The following is a 12,548-nucleotide window of genomic DNA, read 5'->3' as shown; positions in this document are numbered from 1 at the left end:
CCGCTCAACGCAATAGAGAAAGCCCGCGCGCAGCAACAAAGACCCAACACAGCCAAAAATAAAATAAATTAAATAAATAAATTAAAAAAAAAAAAAAAGGCAGTGCAGCTTCTCTGGTGGCGCAGTGGTTAAGAATACACCTGTCAATGCAGGGGACATGGGTTCGAGCCCTGGTCCAGGAAGATCCCACATGCCGCGGAGCAACGAAGCCCATGCGCCACAACTACTGAGCCTGTGTGCGTGCCTAGAGCTGGTGCTCCACAACAAGAGAAGTCACCACAATGAGCAGGAGCCCACGCACCACAGCGAAGAGTAGCTCCTGCTTGCCTCAACTAGAGAAAGCCCGTGCCGCAACTAGAGAAAGCCCGTGCAGCAACGAAGACCCAACGTAGCCAAAAATAAATAAATAAATAAATAAATTAATTAAATAAAAAAAAAGAAAATGGGCAAAAGACATGAACAGACATATTCAAAATCATTAGCCATTACAGAAATACAAATTAAAACCACAATGAGCTATCACTGCACACCTATCATAATGGCTAAAATAAAAAATACTGTTTGGAATTCCCTGGTGGTCCAGTGGTTAGGATTCCGTGCTCTCACTGGCAAGGGCCTGGGTTCATTCACTGGTCAGGGAACTAAAATCCCACAAGCTGCACAGCATGGCCAGAAAAACCGAAAAAAAACAAAAAAACTGTCGATACCAAATGTTGGCAAGGATGCAAAGAAACTAAATCACTCATACATAGCTGGTAGGAATGTAACATGGCAAAGCCACTCTAGAAGAAAGTCTGGCAGTTTCTTATAAAATGAAATATTCAATTACCATGCCACACAGCAACTGTACTCTTGGACCTTTATTCCAGAGAAACAAAAACTTATGTTTACATAAAAACCTGTATGTGAATATTCACAGTAGCTTTATTCATAACAGCCCCAAACTGGAACCAATACAGAAGTCCTTCAACAGGTGAATGCTTAAACAGACTTGGGATAGCCATACCATGGAACACTACTCAGCAATAAAAGGGTACAAACTATTGATACACACACACACACATATACAACTTATATGAACCTCAAGGGAATTATGCTCAGTGGGGGCAAAAAAAAGTCAACCTTAAAGGGTTATATACTGTATGATTCCATTTAAATAACATTTTAAAATGACAATATTATAGAGCTAGAGAACAGATTAGTGGTTGCCAGGGTTACAAGTTTATGAGTGGGGTGGAGGGAGGTAGGATAGGAGTGGTTATAAAAGGGCAACAAGGACTTTGCTGGTGGTCCAGTGGTTAAGACTCCACGCTCCCAATGCAGGGGGCACGGGTTTGATCCTTGGTCAGGGAACTAAGATCCCAGATGCTGCGTGGTGCAGCCAAAAGAAAAAAAAGGTCAACAGGAAAAATTCTTGTTTGAATAGAACTGTTCTGTACTTTGATGGTGGCTGTAGATATACAAATTCACACATGATGAAATTCCATAGAACCACACACACACACACAGGAGTAGATGTAAAACTGGTCAGATATGAATAAACTCTGAAGACTGTACCAATATCAATTTCCTAGTTTTGATATTGTCCTATAATTATACAAGCATTACCACTGGGAGAAAATGGGTGAAAAACACATGGAACATGTGCAGCTTCTTATAAATTATACTTATTTCCTAATGAAAAGTTAAGATAAATGACTGAGAAACAATCAGATTATAGAAACAGTAAAGAAAGATGTTTAGAAAGTTATTATAACTGTATTCCATATATGCAAAAATCTGAAGGAAAAAGTAGGCATGTTAGAAGAAGTAAAAAAATCTCTGATATGTTAGAGATAAAACTACACTATGTAAGACTAACAGCAGATTAAACAGAATACATCAGGGGAAAAAACTAAATAAAATGAACAAATTACCAGTGAACTGTGGAATAATTTCAAATTACCTAATACATGTGTCAGTGGTATCTCCAAAGAAGAGACAGGAAAAAAATATTACAGAAACAATAACTTAAAAGTTTCCAAATTGGAATAAAACTATAAATACACAGATCCAAGAAGCTCAAAGAACAAAACACCTTATTACCAAACTACCTAAAACGAGTAATACAGAGTAAATCTTAAAAGTAGCCAGAGAAGGGGCTTCCCTGGTGGTGCAGTGGTTAAGAGTCTGCCTGCCAATGCAGGCAACCTGGGCTCGAGCCCTGGTCCGGGAAGATCTCACATGCCGTGGAGCAACTAAGCCCGTGCGCCACCACTACTAAGCCTGTGCTCTAGAGCCCACGAGCCACAACTACTGAGCCCACATGCCACAACTACTGAAGCCCGAGCACCTAGAGCTTGTGCTCTGCAACAAGAGAAGCCACCGCAATGAGAAGCCAGCGCACTGCAACAAAGAGTAGCCCCCGCTCGCTGCAACTAGAGAAAATCCGTGTGCAGCAACAAAGACGCAATGCAGCCAAAAATAAACAAATAAAATAAATTAATAATTTAAAAAAAGAAGCCAGAGAAAAAGAACTTATTATCTATAGAGGAACAAAGATGAAGATAACAACAGAATTCTCACTGGAAACTATTCAAGTCAGAAGACAATGGAGTGGTATCTTAAAGGACTGAAAGAAAAAAAAAACTGTCAACCAAAAATTCTATACTCACAGAAAATATCTTTCAAAAATGAAGGCAAGGGCTTCCCTGGTGGCACAGTGGTTGTCCGCCTGCCAATGCAGGGGACACGGGTTTGTGCCCCGGTCCGGGATGACCCCACATGCCGCAGAGCGGTTGGGCCCGTGAGCCATGGCCACTGGGCCTGCGCGTCCGGAGCCTGTGCTCCGCAACGGGAGAGGCCACAGCAGTGAAAGGCCCGCGTACCGTAAGAAAAAAAAAAAAAAGAAGGCAAAATAAAGTAAATAAAATAAAACTTTTTTATTTAAAATAAATAAAACTTTTCAGACATACAAAAGCTGAAAGAATTCATCACCAGCACACCTGTACTAGTCCTTCAAGATGAATGAATATGATAACAGATGAAAATCTGGATCTACATAAAGGATTTAAGAGCATAAGTGGTAACAATGTGGGTAAATAGAAAAAACTCTTTCTTCGTTATTTAAATATCTTTTAAAAATACTCAACTATTCAAAGCAAGAATAATTTAAACTATATTGTACAATTTATATATACAAGTAAATGTATGACCAGGAGGGAAGAAACAGAAGTATAGTATTGTAAAATCTTATACTATACAAGAAGCAATATAACATTTCCTTGAAGCAGAATGTATGGCCCAGGGAAAAATGGCAGTCAACAGAAACTCACTTAGGGAGCCCAAACATTGGATTTAGACAGACTTTTAAAATAAGATCAGCCATTTTAAAAAAGATCAAAAAAGGAAAGAGGGAGGGAGGAAAAAAAATCAAAAAAGATAACTATGACTGAAGTACTAAAGAAAAAGTATGAGAAAAATATCTCATCAAAAATAGAATATTAATAGAAAGACAGAAATTACAAAAAGGAGCCACAAATGGAAATTCTGGAGTTGGAAACTACAATAATGGAAATGAAAAACATCAGTAGAGAGTTCAACACAAGACCTGAGCAGGAAGAAGGAATAATCAACAAACTTGAAGCTAGGTCAATTAGGCTAGATCTGTCTGAGGAACAGAAAGAAAAAAGAATAAAGAAAAATAAACAAAGCCTCAGAACAAAGCCTAACAATTCATATTGGAATTGACAGGACAGAAAGGGAAAGAAAGGATATTTAATGAAATAATGGCCAAATTTTTCTCAAACACTAAATCTGCAAATCCAGGAAGCTCATCAAAAACCATGGAGGTCAGAAGGCAATGGGAAGATTTATTCAAAGTGCTGAAAGAAAAAGACTATCAACCAAGAATTCTATCTCCAGCAAAACTATCCTTCAAAAACAAAGGAGAAATTAAGACATTCCAAGATAAAAATGAAAGAACTCATCACTAGCAGATCTAGTCTATAAGAAATACTAAAGAGAGTCACTCAGGCTGAAATAAAAGGACTCTAAGGCAGTATCTCAAATCCAAACAAAAAAATTAAAAGTACTGGTAAAAGCAACTATATAGGTAAATGTAAAAGATAGTATAAATAAATGTTTTGTTTGTAACTCTTTTTGTTTATCTGATTTAAAAGACAACTAAATAAAGCTATGATTATAAACCTGTGTTGATGGGCACACAATGTAAAAAGATGTAATTTGTACGTAATAGAACAAAAGAGAGAAGAGGGAACAGAGCTATACAGGCACAAAGTTTTGCACACGACTGTAACTGAATTGGTATTAAATTAAACTACATTGTTATAAATTAAGATGTCAATTGTAATCCCCAGGACCACTAAGGAAATAACTCAATTTCATAAAAGGAATCTGCAAAAGCCCATAAATAACATCCTACTTAAAGACTGAATGCATTTATTCTAAGTTCAGTAACAAGACAAAGACATAAACTTTTGCACTGGAGATTCTAGCTAAGGCAATGAAGCACTAAGAAGAAAGAAAAGGCATCCAGACTGGAAAAGAAAAAGTAAAAAAGATCTCTATTTGCAGATGACAAGATCTTGTATCTAGACAATCCTAAGGAATCCACTAAAAACTAATAAACAAGTTCAACAAGGTTGCAAGATACAAGGTCAATATACAAAAATTGATTGTATTTCTATACACAAGCAATGAACAACTCAAAAGTGATGTTAAGGGGGGAAAAATTTACAATAGTAACAAAAATAATAGTTATAAATTTAACAAAAGAAGTGTAATGGGGTAGGGTTAAAAAATGTAACTTGTATACTGAAAATCACAAACTATTATTGATAGAAATGAAATAATATCTAAATAAGAGTAAATCCATCCTATGTGCATCAATTGGAAGACTTATTGCTAAGATGGTAACACTCCCAAAACTGATCTACAGATTCAAAGTAATCCCTATCAAAATCCCGGCTGGCTTTTTTTTTTTGCATAAAATGACAAACTGATCCTAAAATTCACATGGAAATGCAAGGGACCTAGAATAAACAACATAATCTTAAAAAAGAACAACAAAATTGGAGGACTCACATTTCCCGAGTTCAACTAAACTACACAAAACTATAGTAATCAAAACAGTATTGTAGTGGAATAGCATTGAAAGTCCAGAAATAAATCCTTACATTTATGGTCAACTGATTTTTGACAAGGGTGCCAAGACAATCAAATAGGCCAAAGACAGTCTTTTCAACATGCAGTAATGAGACAAGTGGATATTTATACATAAAAGAAAAAGTTGGAACCATACCTCACACCATACACAAAAATTAACTCAAAATGGATCACAGACCTATGTAAGATCTAAAACCATAAAACTCTTAAATAAAAAAATAGATCAAGTGGACTTAATCAAATTTAAAACTTTTGTCTGTAAACAATACCATCAAAAAAGTGAAAAAACAACCCATGGAAGAAATATTTGCAAAGCATACATCTGATAAGGAACTTGTACCCAGAACTCTTACAACTCAATAATAAAAAGATAAGTTATCCAACTTTTTAAAAGGCAAAGGATTTAAATATACATTTTTCCAAAAAAGATATACAAATGGCCAATTTGTACGTGAAAAGATGCTCAACATCACTAGTCACCAGGAAAATGCAAATCAAAACCATAATGAGATACTATTTCACATCCACTAGGATGGCTGGACTCAAAAAGACAGACAATAAGACGTTTGATGATGATAGACAAATTGGTGCTCTCAAACACTGTCGGTGGGAATGTAAAATCATGCAACCACTTTGAAAGCAGTTTGACAGTTCCTCAGAAAGTTAAACATAGTTACCATATGATCCAGCAATTAGACTTCTAGGTTTATAGCCAAGAGAAATGAAAACATATTTCCACACAAAAACTTGTACATAATTGTTTGTAGCAGCATTATTCACAGTACCCCAAAGTGGAAACAACCTAAAAGTCCACTAACTGACGAATCGATAAACAAAATGATATATCCACCACACAACAGAATATTATTCAGCCATAAAAAAGAACAAAGTAATGGGAGTTGCCTGGTGGCCTAGTGGTCAGGATTCCAGGTTTTCACTGTCATGGCCCAGGTTCAATTCCTGGAGGGGGAACTGAGATCCTGCAAGCCACTTGGCGCACCCAAAAAGAAGAACAAAGTACTAATACATGCTAAAACTTGGATGAACCATGAAAACATTATGCTAAATGAAAGAAGCCAGTCACAAAAGTTCACATATTGTCCGATTCCTTTTATATTATATATCCAGACTAGGCAAATCCATAGAGACAGAAAGCAGATTAGAAGTTACCAAGGGATGGGGGAAAGAGAGAATGGGGAATGATTAGTTAATGGACATGGGGTGGTTTATGGAATAATGAAAAAGTTTTGGATCTAGAAAGTGCTAGTGATTGCAGAACACTGTAAGTATACTAAATACTAATGAACTGTACACTTTAAAATTGTTAATTGTATGCTACGTGAATTCACGTCAAAAAAAAAGAAAAAAAATAAAGAAAGAAATTAACTTGGAGGGAAAAATAAAGTATATGTCCATACAAAGATTTGTACACAAATATTCATAGCGTAACTTTATCTGTAACTGCCGAAAACCGGAATAAACCCAAACGTCCATCAGTAAGTGAATGAATGAACAAATTGTGTTATAGCTATACAAAAGATCACTACTCAGCAATAAAAAGGAATGAACTATTGATACATGCAACAACACAGATGAATCTCAAAATAATTAGCTTGATAAAAAAAGCCAAATCAAAAATAAGTAAACATGAGACTATACACTTTATGATTCCCTTTATATAAAATTCTAGACAATGCAAACTATTCTATAGTGACAGAAAATTGATCAGTGGTTGCCAGGAGACCACAGAGGTTGGGAGAAGGATAACAAATGGGGATAAGAAAACTTGTGGAGATGATAAATATGTTCATTATGTCTTTTTTTTTTTTTTTTGTATTCCATTGTTTATACCAAGGAATGAGTGAGAAATCCATCCAGGGAATAGTTTCAGAGAGCAAGGATTCATAGTTTTTCATCTTGAGCTGATAACACTTCGTCAGTCTTCCACCTGGCTACATACCCCAGGGTAGAAAAACCAACATGTGTCTCCAGCATACGTCTTGCCCTTTTCTTCCCAGGAAAAAACAAGGTTTAAGTGTGGATTTAAGGCTCCTCCCCAACCTGAGCGCTCTCTGATCACTGACCTCAGTCGTTCCCTAACTGGCTAAATCCCAAGATTGCTTCTAAGGATTGCTGCAAAATACTCAGGCTTCTTCCCAGACCCACCATCTCAGAATGCTGGGCACGGAGCCCAAGACTTGCTTATTCAACAAGCCCTACAGGTGAGGCTGGTGCACAGCCATGTGGGAATCCTGGTCTACGTTCTTGCTACTAAATGTGATCTGAAAGTCCGCAGAATCAGCACCAACCTTGTTTTAATACAGAATCCCATGCCCTACTACAGACCTTCTGAATCTTACCAAGATGTCCCGATGATTCTTATGCAAATTAAAGTTTAGGACTCCCTGGTCTCTGTGCTGTCTAGACGCAGTGCCAAAACTCTGCAGTCTGCTCAGGTGTGTGGTCTGATCAGATCACGTAGCACTGGGACTTCCAGGGGTTAATCCTTGTTCCTTTCCAGTTTTTGGTTCTTTGGAAAAGATGGAAAGAATAATCCAGGAAACAGCCCTTTAGGACTGGTGAAAGAGAACATCACATCCCTGGGCACTGTCGCTGCCTGAGTGCTTCTTCCACCAGATCACAGCTCCAGCCACCACAGCTCCAGTGACCACCAAGAGAACCAGGCCAACAATGATGCCATGAGGACGGTGGGCTGAAGAGGTTCGGCCTCACTCTGGTTGTAGTAGCCGCACAGGGTGTTCAGGTTCACTCGGAAAGTCTGTGCGTGGTGCTTGTAGATCCGCGGGTTCCGATCCCAATACTCCGGCCCCTTCTGCTCCACCCATGGCGCCCACGGCTCCATCCTCGGATTCGGGGCGTCGCCGTCGAACCGCAAGAAATGCGTGTCGTCCACGTAGCCGACAGAGATGAAGGGGGGCTCCCTGCGGCCAGGCTGAGACACCCCGGTGTAGAAATTCCTCAGGGAGTGGGAGCCTGGGGGCAGGGAGGGGTGAGACTCGGCCCGACACTCGGCCCGACTCTCCTCCCGGAGCGGGTCTGGGTCCCAGGTGTTGGGGCCGGGAGGGGGGAGGGGGCGAGGGGCTTGTGAGACCTTCATTATGTCTTGATTGGGGCAACAGTTTTACAGTGAACACATGTCAAAACTTAAAGTGTACGTTTTAATATGTACAGTTTACTGTATGTCAATTATTAAAAGCCTCAATTAAGCTCTTTTTTGAAAAATATGATAGGGCAATGTACGCATGCTGGCAACTCAATAATTGATAAGGTAGTAATAAAGCGGTTTTACTTTACCTTGCTGAGTGTACAGGCAACTCTTGGCAACATTAAACATGGAGAACCACTCAAAGTAGCATATAAATTTGAATTTTTGTAAACTTAAAAATACTCCCATGACTTCCCTGGTGGCGCAGTGGTTAAGAATCTGCCTGCCAATGCAAGGGACACGGGTTCGATCCCTGGTCCGGGAAGATCCCACATGCCGCAGAATGACTAAGTCTGTGCACCACAACTATTGAGCCTGTGCTCTAGAGCCCACGGGACACAACTACTGAGCCCACTTGCCACAGTTACTGAAGCCTGCGTGCCTAGAGCCTGTGCTCCGCAACAAGAGAAGCCACCGCAATGAGAAGCCCACACACCGCAAGGAAGAGTAGCCCCTGCTCGCTGCAACTAAAGAAAAGCCCATATGCAGCAACGAAGACGCAACGCAGTCAGAAATAATAAATAAATTTTTAAAAATTAAACAAAAATACTTCCAAGGGGGACTTCCCTGGGGTCCAGTAGTTAAGAATTCGCCTTCCAATGCAGGGGACATGGGTTCGATCCCTGGTCAGGGAACTAAGATCCCATATGCCACGGGGCAACTAAGGCTATGCACCACAACTACTGAGCCCACGCGCTGTGCAGCCTGCACACCACAGCTAGAGAGAAGCCCGCACGCTGCAACGAAGAGCCTGCACGCTGCAACTAAGACCCAATGCAGCCAAATAAATAAATAAATAAAATGAAAAAAAAAAGAAACTTCCATTAACCTACAGTATAATTTCAGAGATGCTCAATCTTCATTTTTGACTGATTTTCAGTCGGTACTGCTAGACACCCTGCCAGTTCCGGCAAGTACTACAATTAATGTAATCTGTAAACAAGCATTTAGATACACCAAAAAAGCTCCTACAAGAAACCCTAATAAGGTTCCTTAAACGTGAAAATACTTGTAAATAGTATCTCAAGCGTGATGAAATCAACAAAAAACCCTCTATTATCTATATTAATCACCTCTTAAGAATTCCCCAATTATAGATATCTACCTTTTGTAGATATTTACTCAAAAAATATAAACTATTGCAAAACTTTTTATCTACTTTCTAAAAGGTTCAAAAAACTTTAAGGTTAAAAACCCTAAGCTGGGGCTTCTCTCGTGGCGCAGTGGTTAAGAATCTGCCTGCCAATGCACGGGACATGGGTTCGAGCCCTGGTCTGGGAAGATCCCACACGCTGCAGAGCAACTAAGCCCATGCACCACAACTACTGAGCCTGCACTCTAGAGCCCGCGAGCCACAACTACTGAGCCCACATGGCACAACTACTGAAGCCCACTCACCTAGAGCCCGTGCTCTGCAACAAAAGAAGCCACTGCAATGAGAAGCCCGCACACCGCAACGAAGAGTAGCCCCCGCTCGCCGCAACTAGAGAAAGCCCGCGCACAGCAACAAAGACCTAACACAGCCAAAAATAAATAAAATTTTTTAAAAAAAACCCTAAGCTGAATTTTTCTTTACCAAAAGATATTTCCACTGTTTTAAAGACAAACTAAAAGGACTTGCCTGGTGGTGCAGTGGTTAAGAATCCTCCTGCCAATGCAGGGGACAAGGGTTCGATCCCTGGTCTGGGAGGATCCCACATGCTGTGGAGCAGCTAAGCCCATGCGCCACAACTACTGAGCCTGTGCTCTAGAGCCCGCGCGCCATAACTATTGAGCCCACGTGCCACAACTACTGAAGCCTGCACGCTCTAGGGCCCGCCTGCCGCAACTACTGAGCCCATGTGCTGCAACTACTGAAGCCCACATGCCTAGAGCCCGTGCTCCGCAATGAGAAGGCACCACAATGAGAAGCCCGCCACACCACAACGAAGAGTAGCCCCTGCTCACCGCAACTAGAGAAAGCCCATGTACAACAATGAAGACCCAACACAGCCAAAAAAAAAAAAAAAAAAGACAAACTAAAAGCATGATGTATTCAGCAATGAGGAAAAGTTATGGAAATGAGGGTGAAGTACAGCCAATCAAAACCATTTTACATTCATGATATTTATGCCAGGTAAGAAATGACATCACCTAACCCAAGCTACCATCATCTCTCACTTTGACTATTACAGTAGCCTTTTTCCATTTTCTAATTCAGATGAATTCAATCTTGATATACTGTGAGTCTCAATCTCCTCATCTATTAAATGGGTGCAGTAACACTCCCAACCTTATGAGATTGTGTGAGGATTAAATGAGATCAAGGGTAAAGCACTCAGTTTGTTGCCTGGCACATAAGAAGTATTCCATAAATGTTACCTATTATTACCTGAATAAATGTTCAGCCTCCATGAGTCCAGTGCTGGAATGACGTCACATATAAGTAACAAGTCTAACCTCCAAAAAAAAAAAAAAAAGAACAGGTAAGTTAAAAGCAATTTCAATCTTAATATATTGAGACTCTCAAAGAAAATAAAAAGAGATCTATTTCAAATCAGCTTCTTAATATCTTCTTTCCCAATTCCTTTTGCTCACAATATTTCTTATAACCCTACATCTTGTGCTGAACCCTCTATATCCATCCCTACTCTCAATTCACAATAAAACACTATTCATTTGGCTCTTTTCCCCTCTGTTGATCCCCTCTACTTATAAGCAGTTCCCGGTCCACTTTCTAATACAAACAAATCATCCAGTCTTACTCCTTGAAATTCTTCAGCTGTTTTTTACCCATTATTCTTCCACACAAGACAAATCTAGAAACTGAGCTAGCAGATCTAGAATATCTCTTCATAGGTACAAAGCAAAAGTCGAGAGGCCAGAGACTTATTTCTACTCATAGAAGAAAATTCTGTATCACAAACACATAATTTAATATCTCCTCACTCCAACTGCAATATTTATTATTATTGCTCTTACGGGACTCTGAGGGCTGGCTGCTGCTTAATCCACTTCAGCAACCCAGAGTGCTACCACTGGAACCCTTAATATGCGCAAGTCAGCCTGTGTTCTTGGAAGCCCTCAAAAAACTAAGCTTCACTACGTTCTACACAGTGAGGAGTATCCCTAACTTATAATTTTGTCTTATAACTCTATCCTGTGGATATCACATCAGAAGTCCACCTTCCCAATATCTTAAACAGATTTCTATGAAAAAGCTCTTCTAGTTTTTTTATGGCCCCTTCCTCTCAGGGTTTTGGCATTAGAGACATATGGTAGTTTGGTTAGGATTGGGAGGCATGACCAAAGGATATTGCCCTTCCCCTTTTCACTGCCAATCTTGGTCCTGAAACATGGCTGCATGGTGAATTTTTTCCCCAGGAAATGCCTTGTTCTCCCTCATGCAAAGAAATTACTGGCTGGGCTGCCTTTCCCTACAGGCCCTCAAGTCATGCCCAGATGTGTGGGATTTTTAAGCGAGCAAAGTAGGTTCAGGCTGAGAGCCTTGCCACACCAAAAAGTCACTCTCCAGCTCTGAATCAGAGAATCAAGAACAATGTAATTCAAAGCACACACTAGTACTTATTGCTATAATGGTTTTCTTGCCCTATCTGCAATCTTATCAAAATTAAAAGTGAAATGCTTTCTGAAAGAAGTTGAATTCCCTTCTGCCGTCCATCCTCTTTTACCTCCATATAATTGCAGTTTTTTAATGAAATGCAATAGCCTCTTAACTAATCATTCTACTTCTGCTCTAGGCACTCTGCTATCTGTTCTCCCCAGAGAATCAACAGTGATTTTCCCCCCCCCACCCCGTACGTGGGCCTCTGACTGTTGCGGCCTCTCCCGCTGCGGAGCACAGGCTCCGGACACGCAGGCCCAGCGGCCACGGCTCACGGGCCCAGCCGCTCCGCGGCACGTGGGATCCTCCCGGATCAGGACACGAACCCGTGTCTCCTGCATCGGCAGGCGGACTCCCAACCACTGCGCCACCAGGGAAGCCCGATTTTTTAATTGAAGTATAGTCGATTTACAATGTTATGTTATGAGTGATCTTTTTAACATGTAATTCCGATCACTTAGCTTCCTTGCTCAACCAGCTTCCTTCCACCAGTGGCTTCCATCATCCCAAGCAAGGTCTATAGAGCCTTATAAAATCTGGCCCCTGCCTACT

At 40.3% G+C, this 12,548-nt stretch overlaps 1 protein-coding gene across 1 annotated transcript in view; it reads right to left on the bottom strand.

Moving 5' to 3' along the window:
• The window catches only part of R3HDM2 (R3H domain containing 2), a 148,630-nt gene that overhangs the window by 96,354 nt on the left and 39,728 nt on the right, over positions 1-12,548 (bottom strand). Inside the window, 1 exon segment of the mRNA XM_019952485.3 lies at positions 10,764-10,826. The gene's annotated coding sequence lies outside the window, so the exon portion shown is untranslated.

Source organism: Tursiops truncatus, chromosome 11, assembly GCF_011762595.2.
Source record: "Tursiops truncatus isolate mTurTru1 chromosome 11, mTurTru1.mat.Y, whole genome shotgun sequence".
NCBI classification, from domain to species: Eukaryota; Metazoa; Chordata; class Mammalia; order Artiodactyla; family Delphinidae; genus Tursiops; species Tursiops truncatus.
The sequence above is the reverse complement of the archived record's forward strand: the minus strand, read 5'-3'. Positions and strand labels throughout refer to the sequence as shown.